The sequence below is a fragment of the Micromys minutus genome (genome assembly GCF_963924665.1).
Source record: "Micromys minutus genome assembly, chromosome: X".
Taxonomy (NCBI): domain Eukaryota; kingdom Metazoa; phylum Chordata; class Mammalia; order Rodentia; family Muridae; genus Micromys; species Micromys minutus.
In genome coordinates, this window is record NC_137970.1 from 87,133,628 (window position 1) to 87,147,833 (window position 14,206).

The window sequence follows — 14,206 nt, forward strand, 5'->3', positions numbered from 1 at the left end:
TGTTGTAGTGCTGCAGAGAAAAAACGTGCATTGCAGGGTTGCAGAAGAAAAAAGTGTTTCAGTGTTGCAAAAAAAAAAAAAAAAACACATGTAGCAGTGTTGCATGGAAAAAACACATGTTGAAGAGTTTCAGACAATAACACCTGTTGCTGTTTTGCAGAGAAAAAACATGTGTTGCAGTGTTTCAGAGAAAAACTTGTGTTGGAGAGAAAAAATGTGTGCAGTGTTGCAGAGAAAGAAAGTGTGTTGCAGTGTTGCAGAGAAAACAACATATGTTGCAGTGTTGCATAGAAAAAACATTAGTTGCACTGTTGCAGAGATAAACCATATGTTGCACTTTTGCAGAGAAAAAATATGTTGCATTGTTACAGAGAAAAAATTTGTGTTTCAGTGTTGAATAAAAAACACGTGTTGCAGTGTTGAGGAGAAAAAAGCGTGTTGCTGTGTTGCAGAGAAATATATGTGTAGCAGTTTTGCATAGAAAAACATGTGTTGCAGATTTGCAGAGGAAAAAACACGTGTTGCAGTGTTTCAAAACAACAAGTGCTGCAGTTTTGCAGAGAAATCCTATGTTGCAATGTTGTAGCAAAAATCATGTGTTTCAGTGTGGCAGAAAAAGCTGTGTTTCAGTGTTGGAATGAAAAACATATGTGTTGCAGTGTTGCAAAGAAAAAAATGTGTGTTGCAATTTTGCAGAGAAAAAGACAACATGTGCTGCAGTGATGCAGAGGAAAAACATGCGTTGCAGTGTTGCAGAGAAAAAATATGTATTGCCGTGTTGCAGAAAAAAAACATGTCTTACAGTGTTTCAGTGAAAAATCATGTGTTGCAGAGAAAAAACACGTGTTTCCGTGTGGCAGAGGAAAGAAACACATGTTTCTGAGTTGCAGAGAAAGAACACATGTGTTGCAGTGTTGTAGAGAAAAACCTTGTGTTGGAGAGAAAAAAAAACATGTGTTGCAGCGTTGCAGAGAAAAAAGTGTTTGCCGTGTTACAGATGAAAAACTTGTGTTGTAGTGTTGCAGAAAAAAACATGAGATGCAGTTTTGCAAGAAAAAAATGTGTTGCCATGTTGCAAAGAAAAAAAAGATGTGTTGCAGGGTTGCAGAGAAAAAACTTGTGTTAGAGAGAAAAAAAAATATGTTGAGATGATTGAGAGACAAAAGTGTGTTGCAGTGTTGCCGAGAAAAAGACACGTGTAGCAGTGTTGCATAGATAAAACACATGTTGAAGAGTTTCAGAGAAAACATGTGTTGCAGTGTTGCAGAGAATAAAACATGTGTTGCAGTGTGGCAAAGAAAAACTACATGTGTTGCAGTTTTGCAGAGAAAAACCATGTGTTGCATTGTTGCAGAGAAAAAAGACATGTTGCAGAGTTGCATAGAAAAAACATGTGTTAGAGTGTTGCAGAGAAAAAAAACATCTGTTGCAGAGGTGCAGAGAAAAAACACGTTTTGCAGTGTTGCAGAGAAAAACATGTGTTGCAGTGTTGCAGAGAAAAAGCATGTGTTTAGTGTTTCAGTGAAAAAAATATGTGTTACAATGTTGTAGAATAAGAACATGTGTTTCAGTGTGGCAGTGAAAAAACTTGTTCTGCAGTGTTGCAGAGCAAAAACATGTGTTCCAGTGTTGCTGAGAAAAAAATGTGTTGCAGTTTTGCAGAAAAAAAATGTGTGCTCCCAAGTTGCAGAGAAAAAAACTTGTTTTGCAGTGTTGCAGAAAAAAATACGTGTTGCAGTTTTACAGACAAAAATGTGTGTTGCAGTTTAGAAGAAAAAAAACACTTGTTGCAGCTTTGTAATTTAAAACAAAACGATTTTGCACTGTCACAGAGGAAAAAATAAACATTTGTTGCAGTGTAGCAGAAGTAAAACATGTGTTGCAGTGTTGCAGAGAAAAAACATGTGTTGCAGTTTTGCGAAAAATATGTTTTCCTGTGTTATAGAGAAAAGACAACATATGATGCAGTGTTGCAGAGAAATAAATGTGTTGCAGTCTTGCAGAGAAAAAATATGATGCCGTGTTGCAGATATAAAACAAGAAAAAATATGTTATTCAGTTTTGTGGAGAAAAAAATGTGTTGTAGTGTTGCAGAGGAAAAAAAACAGGAGTTGCAGTGTTGCAGAAGAAAATCATGATTTGCAGTGTTTCTGTGAAAAAACAACATGTTTGGCGGTGTTGTAGAGAAAAACATGTGTAGACACGTGTTGCAGAGAGAAAAACAACATGTGTTGCTATGTGCAAGGAAAAACTGCATATGTTGCAGTGATGTCGAGAATTAACATGTGTTGCAGTGTTGGAGAGAAAAAACGTGTGGCAATGTTGCAGAAAAAAATGTGTTGCATTGTTGCAGAGCAAATACATCAGTTGAAGTGTTGCAGAGAAAAATCATGTGTTGCCTTGTTGCAGAGGGAAAAAAACCATGTGTTGTAATTTTGCAGAAAAATGCGTTGCAGTTTTGCAGAGAAAAAAACGTGTTGCAGTGTTGCAGAGAAAAATGTGTTTCAATATTGCAGACAAAAACATGTGCTACAGTGTTGCAGAGAAGAAAACAACATGTGTTGCAGTGTTGCCGAGAAAATCGTGTGTTGCGGAGAAAAAAATCCTGTGTTTCCTTTTTCAGAGAAAAAAACATGTTGAAGTGTTGCAGAGAAAAAACATGTGTTGTAGTATTGCAGAGAAAAAAATCAACATGTTTTGCAGTCTTGCAGAGAAAAAACTTGTGTTTGACAGAAAAAACATATGTTGCAGTATTGCAGAGAAAAAAATGTTTTACAGTGCTACAGAATAAAAACACGTGTTGCATTGTAGCAGAGATAAACGTGTGTTGCAGTGTTCCAGAAGAAAAACGTATTGCAGTGCTGCAGAGAAAAAACATGTGTTGAAGATTTGCAGAGAAAAGTACATCATGTGTTGCAGTGTTGAAGAAAAAAACATGTTTTGCAGTGTTGAAAAAATTGCTGCAGTTTTGCAGAGAAAAAGCATATGTTGCAACGTTGCATAGAAATAAACACATGTGATGCAGTGTTAAAGACAAAAACAATATGTGTTGCAGTGTTGCAGAGAAAACAAGTGTTGCCGTGTTGTAGAGAAAAAATAGACATGTGTTGCAGTGTTTAGTAAAAAATCATGTGTTTCGGAGAGAAAACATGTGTTTCTGTTTTTCAGAGGAAAAAAAACATGCTGAAGTGTTGCAGAGAAAAAACCTGTGTTGCAGAATTGCAGAGAAAAAAATCAACATATGTTGCAGTGTTGCAGAGAAAAAAACATGTGTTTGAGGAAAAAAACACGTGTTGCAGTATTGCAGAGAATAAAAGTGTTTTGCAGTGTTACATAATAAAAACATGTGTTGCATTATAGCAGAGAAAAAACATGTGTTGCAGTGTTGCAGAAAATAACGTATTGCATTGTTGCAGAGAAAAAACATGTGTTGAAGATTTGCAGAGAAAAATACATAATATGTTGCAGTGTTGCAGAAAAATATGTGTTGCAATGTTGCAAAGAAGAAAATGTGTTGAAGTGTTGCAAAGAAAAAAACAAGAGTTGCAATGTTGCAGAAGAAAATCATGAGTTGCAGTGTTTCTGTAAAAAACCAACATGTTTTGCAGTTATTCAGAGAACAACATGTGTGGACAGGTTTTGCAGAGAGAAAAACAACATGTGTTGTTTTTTGGCAGAGAAAAACTATATATGTGGCAGTGTTGCAGAGCATAAACATGTGTTGCAGTGTTGGAGAGAAAAAACATGCGTTGCCTTGTTGCAGAGAAAAATAATGCGTTGCAGTGTTGAAAAAAAATGTGTTGCAGTTTTGCCGAGAAAACATGTGTTGCAGTGTTGCAGAGAAAAACATGTTGAAATTTTGCAGACAAAAAAAATTTCCTGCAATGTTGCAGAGATAAAAACAGCATGTGCTGCAGTGTTGCAGAGAAGAAAACAACATGTGTTGCATTGTTACAGAGAAAAATCATGTATTGCCTTATTGCAGAGAAAAAATCAACATGTGTTGCAGTGTTTCGGTGAAATATCATGTGATACAAACAAAAAACATGTGTTTGCTTTTTCAGAGAAAAAAAACATGTGTTGAAATGTTGCAGAGAAAAAAATCAACATGTGTTGTAGTATTGCAGAGAAAAAAATCAACATGTGTTGCAGTGTTGCAGTAAAAATCATGTTTTGCGGAGAAAAAACATGTGTTTTTGTTTTTCAGAGAAAAAAATATGTTTTGAAGTCTTGCAGAAAAAAAGTGTTTTCCAGTGTTATAGAATAAAAACACATGTTGCATTGTAGCAGAGAAAAAACGTGTGTTGCAGTGTTGCAGAAGAAAAACATATTGCAGTGTTGCAGAGAAAAAAACATGTGTTGAAGATTTGCAGAGAATAATACATATGTTGCAGTGTTGCAGAAAATACATGTGTTGCAATGTTGGAGAAAAGAAAATGTGTTGAAGTGTTGCAAAGGAAAAAAACAAGAGTTGCAGTGTTGCAGAATAAAATCATGAGTTGCAGTGTTTCTGTGAAAAAACCACATGTTTTGTAGTATTGCAGAGAAAATGTGTTGACAGGTGTTGCAGGGGAAAAACAACATACGTTGCTGTTTGGCAGAGAAAAACTACATATGTTGCAATATTGCAGAGAATAAACATGTGTTGCAGTGTTGGAGAGAAAAAACATGTGTTGCCTTGTTGCAGAGAATTAAACAAGTGTTGCAGTGTGGAAGAAAAAAAATGTGTTGCAGTTTTGCCGAGAAGAAAACTTGTGTTGCAGTGTTGCAAAGAAAAACATGTGTTGCAATGATGCAGACAAAAATAACATGTGCTGCAGTGTTGCAGAAAGAAAAAAAGCATGTGCAGCAGTTTTGCAAAGAAGAAAACAACATGTTTCAGTGTTGCAGAGAAAAATCATGTATTGCCTTACTGCAGAGAAAAAAATCAACATGTGTTGCTATGTTGCAGTGAAATATCATGCATTGCAGAGAAAAAACATGTGTTTCCTTTTTCAGAGGAAAAAAACATGTGTTGAAGTGTTGCAGAGAAAAATCATGTGAACTAGTGTTTTAGAAAAAATAATCAACATGTGTTGCAGTGTTGCAGAGAAAAAACTTCTATTTGAGAGAAAAAACATGTGTTGCAGTATTGCAGAGAAAAAAAGTGTTTTGCAGTGTTACATAATAAAAACACTTGTTGCTTTGTAGCAGAGTAAAAGATGTGTGTTGCAGTGTTGCCGAAGAAAAACGTATTGCAGTGCTTCAGAGAAACAATATGTGTTGAAAATTTGCAGAGAAAAATACATCATGTGTTTCAGTGTTGAAGAAAAAACATGTGTTGCGGTGTTGCAGAAAAATGTGCTGCAGTTTTACAGAGAAAAATATATGTTGCAATGTTGCATAGAAATAAACAATATGTGTTGCAGTGTTGCAGAGAAAAAACAATATGTGTGGCAGTGTTGCAGAGAAAAACAAACATGTGTTTCCGCGTTGCAGAGAAAAAAAGCATGTGTTGCAGAGAAAAAACGATGTGTTGCAGTATTGCAGAGAAAAATTCAACATATGTTGCACTGTTGCAGATAAAAAACTTTTGTTGCAGAAAAAAACATGTGTTGAAGTGTTGTAGAGAAAAATTGTTGCAGAGTTGTAGAGAAGAAACAGGTTTTACAGTGTTGCAAAGAAAAACATGTGTTGCAGATTTGCAGAGAAAAGACATGTGTTGCAGTTTTGCTGAGAAAAAAACATGTGTTGCAGTGTTGCAGAGAAAAAACATGTGTTGCATTTTGGCAGAAAAAACGTGTTGCACTGTTGCATAAAAAACTTTTGTTGCAATGTTGCAGAAAAAAGACAACACGTGTTGCAATGTTTCAGAAAAAAACATGTTGCAGTGTTGCAAAGAAAAAAGTCTTGTTGCAAATTTGTAGAGAAAAAACACGTGTTGCAATATTGCAGAGAAAAAACATTGGGAGCAGTGTTGTAGGAAAAACATGTGTTGGAGTGTTGCAGAGAAAAAACATGTGTTGCAGTGTTGTAGAGAAAAAACATGTCTTGCATTGTTCAGAGAAGAAAATATGTGTTGCACTGCTGCAGAGAAGAAACATGTTGCAGTGTGTCAGAAAAAAACTACATTTGTTGAAGTGTTGCAGACTAAAAATCATGTGTTTCAATGTTGCAGAGAATAGAAAATGTGTTGCAGTGTTGCAGAGACAAAAACATGTGTTGCAGTGTTGCAGAGAAATACATGTTGCAGTGTTGCAAAGAAAAACATGTGTTTCAGTTTTCAGAGAAGAAACATGTGTTGCAGGGTTGCAGTGAAAAAACAACATGTGTTGGAGTGTTGCAGATTAAAAATCATGTGTTTCAATGTTGCAGAGAATAGAAAATATGTTGCAGTGTTGCCGAGAAAAAAACTTGTGTTGCAGTGATGCAGAGATAAAACAAATGTTGCAGTGTTGCATAGAAAATTTGTTGCAGTTTTGGAGATGAAAAAATATGAGTTGCAGTTTTTCAGGAAAAAATGTGTTTATCAGTGCTGCAGAAAAAAACACCTGTTGCAGACTTGCAAAGAAAAAATGTGTTGCAGTGTTGCAATGAATTAAAAAAATATGTTGCAGTGTTGCAGAGAGAGCATGTGTTGCTGTGTTGCAGAGAGAAAAACATGTGTTGCAGTGATGCAGATAAAAAACATGAGTTGCAGTGTTGCAAAGAAAAAACATGTGTTGCCATGTTGCAGAGAAAAAACAACATGTATTGACACGAATAAATATGTCTTACATTATTGCAGAGAAAAAAATCAACTTGTGTTCCAGTGTTGCAGAACAAAAACTTGTGTTGGAGAGAATAAAACATATGTTGCAGTGTTGTGGAAAAAAACATGTGTTACAGTATTACAGAGAAAAAAACAGCATGTATTGCAGTGTTGCAGAGAAATAACTTGTGTTGGAGAGAATAAAACATGTGTTGCAGTGTTGCAGAGAAAAATACATGTATTGCAGAGGTGAAGAGAAAAAACACGTGTTGCAGTGTTGCAGAGAGAAAACAACATGTGCTGCAGTGTTGAAGAGAAAAAAACATATTTTGCAGTGTTGCAGAGAAAGATCATGTTTTGCAGTGTTGCAGAGAGTAAACGTGTGTTGCAGTTTTGCAGAGAAAAGAAATGTCTTGCAGTGTTCACAGAAGAAAATATGTGTTGCAGTGTTGCAGAGTAGAAACAGTTGCAGTGTGTCAGAAAAAACTACATGTGTTGAAGTGTTGCAGATAAAAAAACATGTGTTTCAATGTTGCAGAGAATAGAAAATATGTTGCAGTGTTGCAGAGACAAAAGCATGTGTTGAAGTGTTGCAGAGAAATACATGTTGTAGTGTTGCATAGAAAAAACATGTGTTTCAGAGGTCAGAGAAGAAACATGTTTTGCAGTGTTGCAGTGAAAAAAACAACATGTGTTGCAGTGTGGCAGAGAAAAAACTTGTGTTGCAGTGATGCAGAGATAAAACAAATGTTGCAGTGTTGCAGAGGAAGATGTGTTGCAGTTTTGGAGATGAAAAAATATGAGTTGCAGTTTTACAGAAAAAAAATGTGTTTTGCGGTGTTGCAGGGAAAAACACCTGTTGCAGACTTGCAAAAAAATGTGTTGCAGTGTTGCAATGAAATAAAAAACATATTGCAGTGTTGCAGAGAGAACATGTGTTGCTGTGTTGCAGAGATTAAAACATGTGTTGCAGTGATGCAGAGAAAAAACATGAGTTGCAGTGTTGCAAAGAAAAAACATGTGTTGCCATGTTGCAGAGAAAAAAAACATGTGTTGAAGCGAATAAATATGTCTTACATTATTGCAGAGAAAAAATCAACTTGTGTTGCAGTGTTGCAGAGCAAAAACTTGTGTTGGAGAGAATAAAACATATGTTGCAGTGTTGTGGAAAAAAACATGTGTTACAGTATTACAGAGAAAAAATCAGCATGTATTGCAGTGTTGCAGAGAAATAACTTGTGTTGGAGAGAATAAAACATGTGTTGCAGTGTTGCAGAGAAAAACACATGTATTGCAGAGGTGTAGAGAAAAAACATGTGTTGCAGTGTTGCAGAGAGAAAACAACATGTGCTGCAGTGTTGAAGAGAAAAAAACATATTTTGCAGTATTGCAGAGAAAGATCATATGTTGCAGTGTTGTGGTTTTATAGAGAAAAGATATGTCTTGCAGTGTTCACAGAAGAAAATATGTGTTGCAGTTTTGCATTGTTGCACTGATGCAGGGAAAAAACAGAAGTAGCAGTTTTGCATAGAAAAAACACTTGTTGCAGTGTTGCAGAAGGAAAAAAAACACGTGTTGCAGTGCTTTACTTTATAAATACTGTTATGGCTATTCTCCATTGTCGACTTGAAAGGAACTACAATCAAGAACTAAAGGACAGGAGCTGGAGAGATGGCTCAGTGGTTAAGAGCACTGAATTCTCTCAGAGGTTCCGAGTTCAATTCCCAGCACCCACATGATGGCTCATAATCATCTGTAATGGGATCTGTCGCCCTCTTCTGGAGTGTCTGCAGACAGCTACAGTGTACTTATATATAATAAATGAATAAATCTTTAAAAAATTAATAAGTGGAACTCCTGTGACCCAGATCTTGAGTGTGGGAGGCACAAGTTTTTGATCCAGATTTGAGGTGGGATGACACATGCGTGTACTCCAGATGCACACCTGCCTTTAATCCAGGTCTTGGGGCACACCTGTAGTCTTGACCATACTTCTGCTGGAATCCTATATAAGGACAAAGGGAGAAGGAAGGTTTTGTTGTTATTTTGTTGTTGTTGTTGTTATCATTGTTATTATTATTATTATTATTATTATTATTATCATCATTATTATTATTGTTGTTGTTGTTATAACTGCTTGTGCTTCATTTGGCAGTATATTTATTGGAGCATACTACTTCAGGATTCCAGCTTACACAGAAGTCCAGATGAAACAAACAGTCTTGTGTGACTAGCAACTAATAGAATCTTAGACTTCCCATTCATAGTTTGACATTACTGCAACCTGTAACCCATTACAATGTATTACTTTATTATGTATGTAAGTCTGTGTATATGTGTGTGTGTGTGTGTATGTATGTACATGCACATTCATTCGGGTAGTCCTGTGCTGTTGAAAACCCTGAGTAATACAAATATGTATATCAGTAAAAACGAAATGAAGGAAGTAATTTATTCACCTCCTGTCTCATCAAGAAAACAGGACTGACAAGGTGGCTCAGTGGGGAGACACACATGTAACCAGGCCTGAAGATGGAGTTCAGTTCCCAAGGCCCATGAGTGGATGACTCAGTGGTTAAGAGTACTAACTGCTCTTCCACAGGTCCTGAGTTCAATTCTCTGCAACCACATGGTTGGTGGATTTAATCATATGCGGATCCAGCGCCCTCTTGTGAAATGGTGGTGTATGTGCAGGTAGAGCACTCACATAAAATAGTTAAAACAAATATGAATTACGTTCTGCATTGTGTCCTATGCAAGGATATAAAAACAAACCTGCACATTGTCTAATTGAATACATGGAACAAAATCCCTGTCATGAGGAAGGGGGAAGCTGGAGATTTCACAGAGAGAAAAAAACAAATAAAACCATAATTAGAAAACAGGAGAATGGAAAATCATTTAAATATGAATATGCTTGCTGTTCTAAAATGAGGAGTAAAAAATAAAACAAGAATAAGGTCATAGCCAGGAGAAAAGTTTTAAAAGATCATATCTAATAGACAAATCTTATGATGGGCAGAAAATCTTTTACAATTCAAGCAGAAAAGCAAAATAGGAAAATTCAAAAAGTGTTAGGTTTGCTATCCCTCAGTAGCTCATTGAATGCGATTGTTCATTTTATAAGAGATTTATTAGGGCCATTAAGGCAGTGGGTGTGCGGACAGCAGCATTGTGGGGCTTCAGAGAATTGGGGTCATATGGAATAGCTGTTACCATAGTAGCTTACAACATAAAATTGCCAGTTGATCCAAAGCATACAGGTGACCCACAATTATCATCTCATCATTGTAAAACTTTTATTTCTAAGACATCCAGGATACAGTGAAACACTGTCTCAGAAAAATACCAAACCACAACCTGCAGAAAGAACACTAGGAAGTGGAAGGAGGAGGAGGAGCAGGAGGAGGAGGACAAGGAATGAGGACTAGGGAAGAAGGAGGGAGACAGAAAGAGAGACAGAGAAGGAGACAGAGAGACAGACAGAAAGAAGAGAGAGAGAGGTCCTCTATCCAACTGAATAATTAAATAATCATATTAGACATCTAATATGATATTAGACAGGACAACCATAGAAGACTTTTTAGAATTTTCTACTTGGTGTCCAACCTCTTATCCGTGTTTTACAGAGTGAAAAATAAAATCTATAGCACACACTATATTCACTCCTCCGTCCTCCTCCCTCCCCACTTCCAGTAATGTCAGCTGTGCATCAAGTTACAGGGCAGCTCCCTCTGAGGACACACAATGCCCCAAGTCTTTCTCTTTCTAGAGGGGACACACTAACCACAAATCCTGAGTAACCCTGCATCTGTGTCTTCCACCCTTAGGGAGACTCAAGCCTCTGAGAACCCAAAAGCTTCTCTATAGAGAATGCTCCTTTCCCAGTATCACCAAGGACGCCATTGAATAGGGTCTTCATAAAGAATCCTGGTTTCCATGACAACCACCAAGCTTCCTTCCTGCCCCCCTCTCTCTGTCTCTCTCTCTCTCTCTCTCTCTCTCTCTCTTCCTCTTTCTCTCTTTCTCTCTCTTTTCCTTTCTCCCTCCATCCTTCAATTCCTATCTCTCCCTTCTTCCTTCAGCCTCTCCTATCCACTACCCTTTCTCTCTCTTCTTATCTTTTCTCTCTAAGTTCAGTAATTAAGAATTCTTCTCGCAGTGTAACTTCCTTACTCTAACGGAAGAACTCACTCACCCTTGTTTTCCATTTCCTGAGAATCATAACCACTAAGAAACGGGCACCAGCCTGGTTACCAAGCTTCACTCAGGCTGTGAGAAAAACACTCCTGGAGGCAGAATGAGGCTGAACTCACCAGACTGCAGAGATCTCATGAAAATGTTGTTTTGATTATGGATGAACATTGTTGTCATGGCCATAGACTAGTGTGTTGATCAATAATTACTCATTCATATATGCCCTCATAGCCTAAAGAAAAATTCTTTAATATCTTGCAAAAACACAATCTCAAGAGAGGAAGAAAATAAAAAGCTGCAGGACCCTGGGAATCGAACCCAGTACTCCACGCATTCAAAGGCGGGCACTCTACCACTGAGCTAAGATCCTGCAGCTTACTAGAGTTCAATCATAGCCTATATGAAGGAAGTAAGTCAGAATCCCTATTGCTACACTCCACCGCAGCCTTCTTCAGCCTGCCCGGATCAGAACTTACCCTTTACTGTGCGGATGGGATTTTCATCTCATTCATTTTAACAGAAAACAATCTACTCTCAACCAGAAGAAAATAACAATATTAACCACATAAAATCTTTTTGGAAAATGTAAAAAATATTTACAGAAAATTTTAAACACCTTAAAAAAACTTAGGCCAACGTGAGAAACACTGTCTAGTTTCAGACCTGTCTACTTCAAATTCACCTCCCTTCAGACTATGACCACTCACAGGAAGAGCTCAAGTTTGGGCCTATGCCCTTTGCTCTTTCTGCCCATCGTTGTCTAGTAGCTCAATCATCCTTTAGTGAAATCTTTTTGTTCTTGTTGTTGTTTTTCTTGGTTCACTCACCCTTGTTTTCTATCACCTGAGAAACATACACACTAGGAAACTGTCACCAGCATGAAGACTGAGCCTCACTTAAGCTGTGAACAAAACATATTCCTAGTATCATAACCACGCTGTACTCACCAGACTGCAAAGGTCTCATGGAAATACTGTATTGATCATGATGAACATTGTTGATATGGCCGTAGACCAGCGTTTGATCACTAATTTCCTATGCATATATGCCCTCATTGTTTAAAGTCGAAGTGTGAGAGATATCGCAGAGAACCATGTCCAAAAGAAACTGCAGGAAGATGGGAGTTGAACCTCTGACCTCATGCATGAAGAACAGGCACACAACCACTGAGCTACATCACTGCAGGTGCCTATGACTCATTAACAACCTCTATAAAGCAAGCCACCTGAGTCAGTATTGCTACATTGTGTCGCTACATTGTTCAGCCTGCCAGGGTCTGAATCACGTCATTCTGAATGATTGATAACTTACAATTTTCTCTAAGAATGAGATTTTGATGTTATCTATTTTAGGATTAAACAATCTAGTCTCAAGACGAATAAAGTATGAATATTAAGAACATGGTGGGACAGGTTTAGGTAAAGGGAAAATGCTGTTTTGGACTGTCTGCTCAGCAAAGACACACCATGACCACCGGCCAGTGTCTAGAAGGCAATGGCACAGATTGTTGTTTTTATTAATATTTCACACAAGGCAGTTAAAGTATTATCTTCTCTTCAAATCAGTTTTTTTTTTAATGGATAAAAGGAAGAATATTATGTGTGTGTTTTTCAAACACCTGAAAAAAACTTAGGCCAATGTGAGAAACACTGTTTAGTTTCAGACCTGCCTACTTCAAAGACACCTTCCTTCAGCCCATGACCACTCACAGGAAGAGCTCAGGTTTGGTCCTATGCCCTTCCCCTTTCTGCCCATCTTTGTCTAGTAGCTCATTCCTCCTTTTGTGTAATCGGTTTGTTCTTGTTATATTTCTTACATTTTCCAAAATGACTTCATGTGTTTAATATTGTTATTTTCTTCTGGTTGAGAGTAGATTGTTTTCTGTTAAAATGAATAAGATGAAAATCCCATCCTCACAGTAAAGGGTAAGTTCTGATCCTGGCAGGCTGAAGAAGGCTGCAGTGGAGTGTAGCAATAGGGATTCTGACTTACTAGCTTCATATAGGATGTGGTTGAAGTCTAGTAAGCTGTAGGATCTTAGCTCAGTGGTAGAACGCCAGCCTTTGAATGCATGAGGTACTGGGTTCGACTCCCAGGGTCCTGTAGCTTTTTTTATCTTCATCTTTTGAGATTGTACGTTGCCTAGACAGTGCTATTTATAGAAGTAGTGCCAGTTTTGGTTATTTTCCTCTGTGTGTGTGATCTGATGTCAGTGATAGTATAATATTGTGCTCATATTTTACCAATATTCAGTAAAATGTGACTTGTTTCTACTTATGGAGAAATTTCAACACTTCTGTTTGCATTCATTTGAAAAAATTTGGAAGAACAATAGTCTTTACAATACTGAAACCTCAGGGAATATTGGTAACAGTTTTCAATATTAATCCAAATTCTTAGAAAGTTTGGATAATTTGGTCTTTAGTAAATGTGTCTATCAAATTATTGTCTTCATGGGAAAATAACTATGTGACTTGAAATCATTGATAGTCTTTTCTTAAACTGCACATAGCTGTAATTTTTTTGTCATATTAGCACTGTATTATGAGTATATTTGTTGCCATTTTTATGCATGATGGTAAATAAAAGCATCCTGTTGGATAGCTTTTTTCCCCACCTTGGCCATAAACCTGCCTCAATGGGTTTGTATAATTAACAAGATTGTGGAATTATCAGATTTCGTAAATGAACACAATAAACATTATCCCAGAGGTATCAAGAGAACACAGTGATGTTTCTCCTGCTTAAAGAGTGATTGTTACTGCTAGTGTTTTGTTGTTTTAGAAGGTTGACAGTAACAGCTGTTTACTGAGATTTGAGACCTTTCCACACAGCTTGTGCAGTACTCCCATATCTTCACTCTTCAGTCTCACAATTTGTCTCCACAGTTGATATGTTCTTGTGTTATTTAAATGTGCATTTCATAAGCAGACACGAATAAAGTACTTACCAGTTAATATACCATTTCAGACCCTTTCATCTGTGAAAATATTAACTTTATTATTATCTTCCATTTGGCACATATTTCAAAGCCTTTTATCATAACTTCTCTGCCTTGTATTATTTCTGTTCCGCAGTGTGAGATAACCTTTCTAGGGAGTCCTGTTGCTGGAAAATAAAGTAGTTTCTCACTGTGGTGAATTACACACATTTTAAAAGACATTCTACTAGGCCTTGAGAAGGAAAATGGATACATTCCATTCTCTTTCAGACCTGATATGCAAATAATACCATGATACAGTAGGTAAAGAACGATACTATTTCACATTTTTACATTTA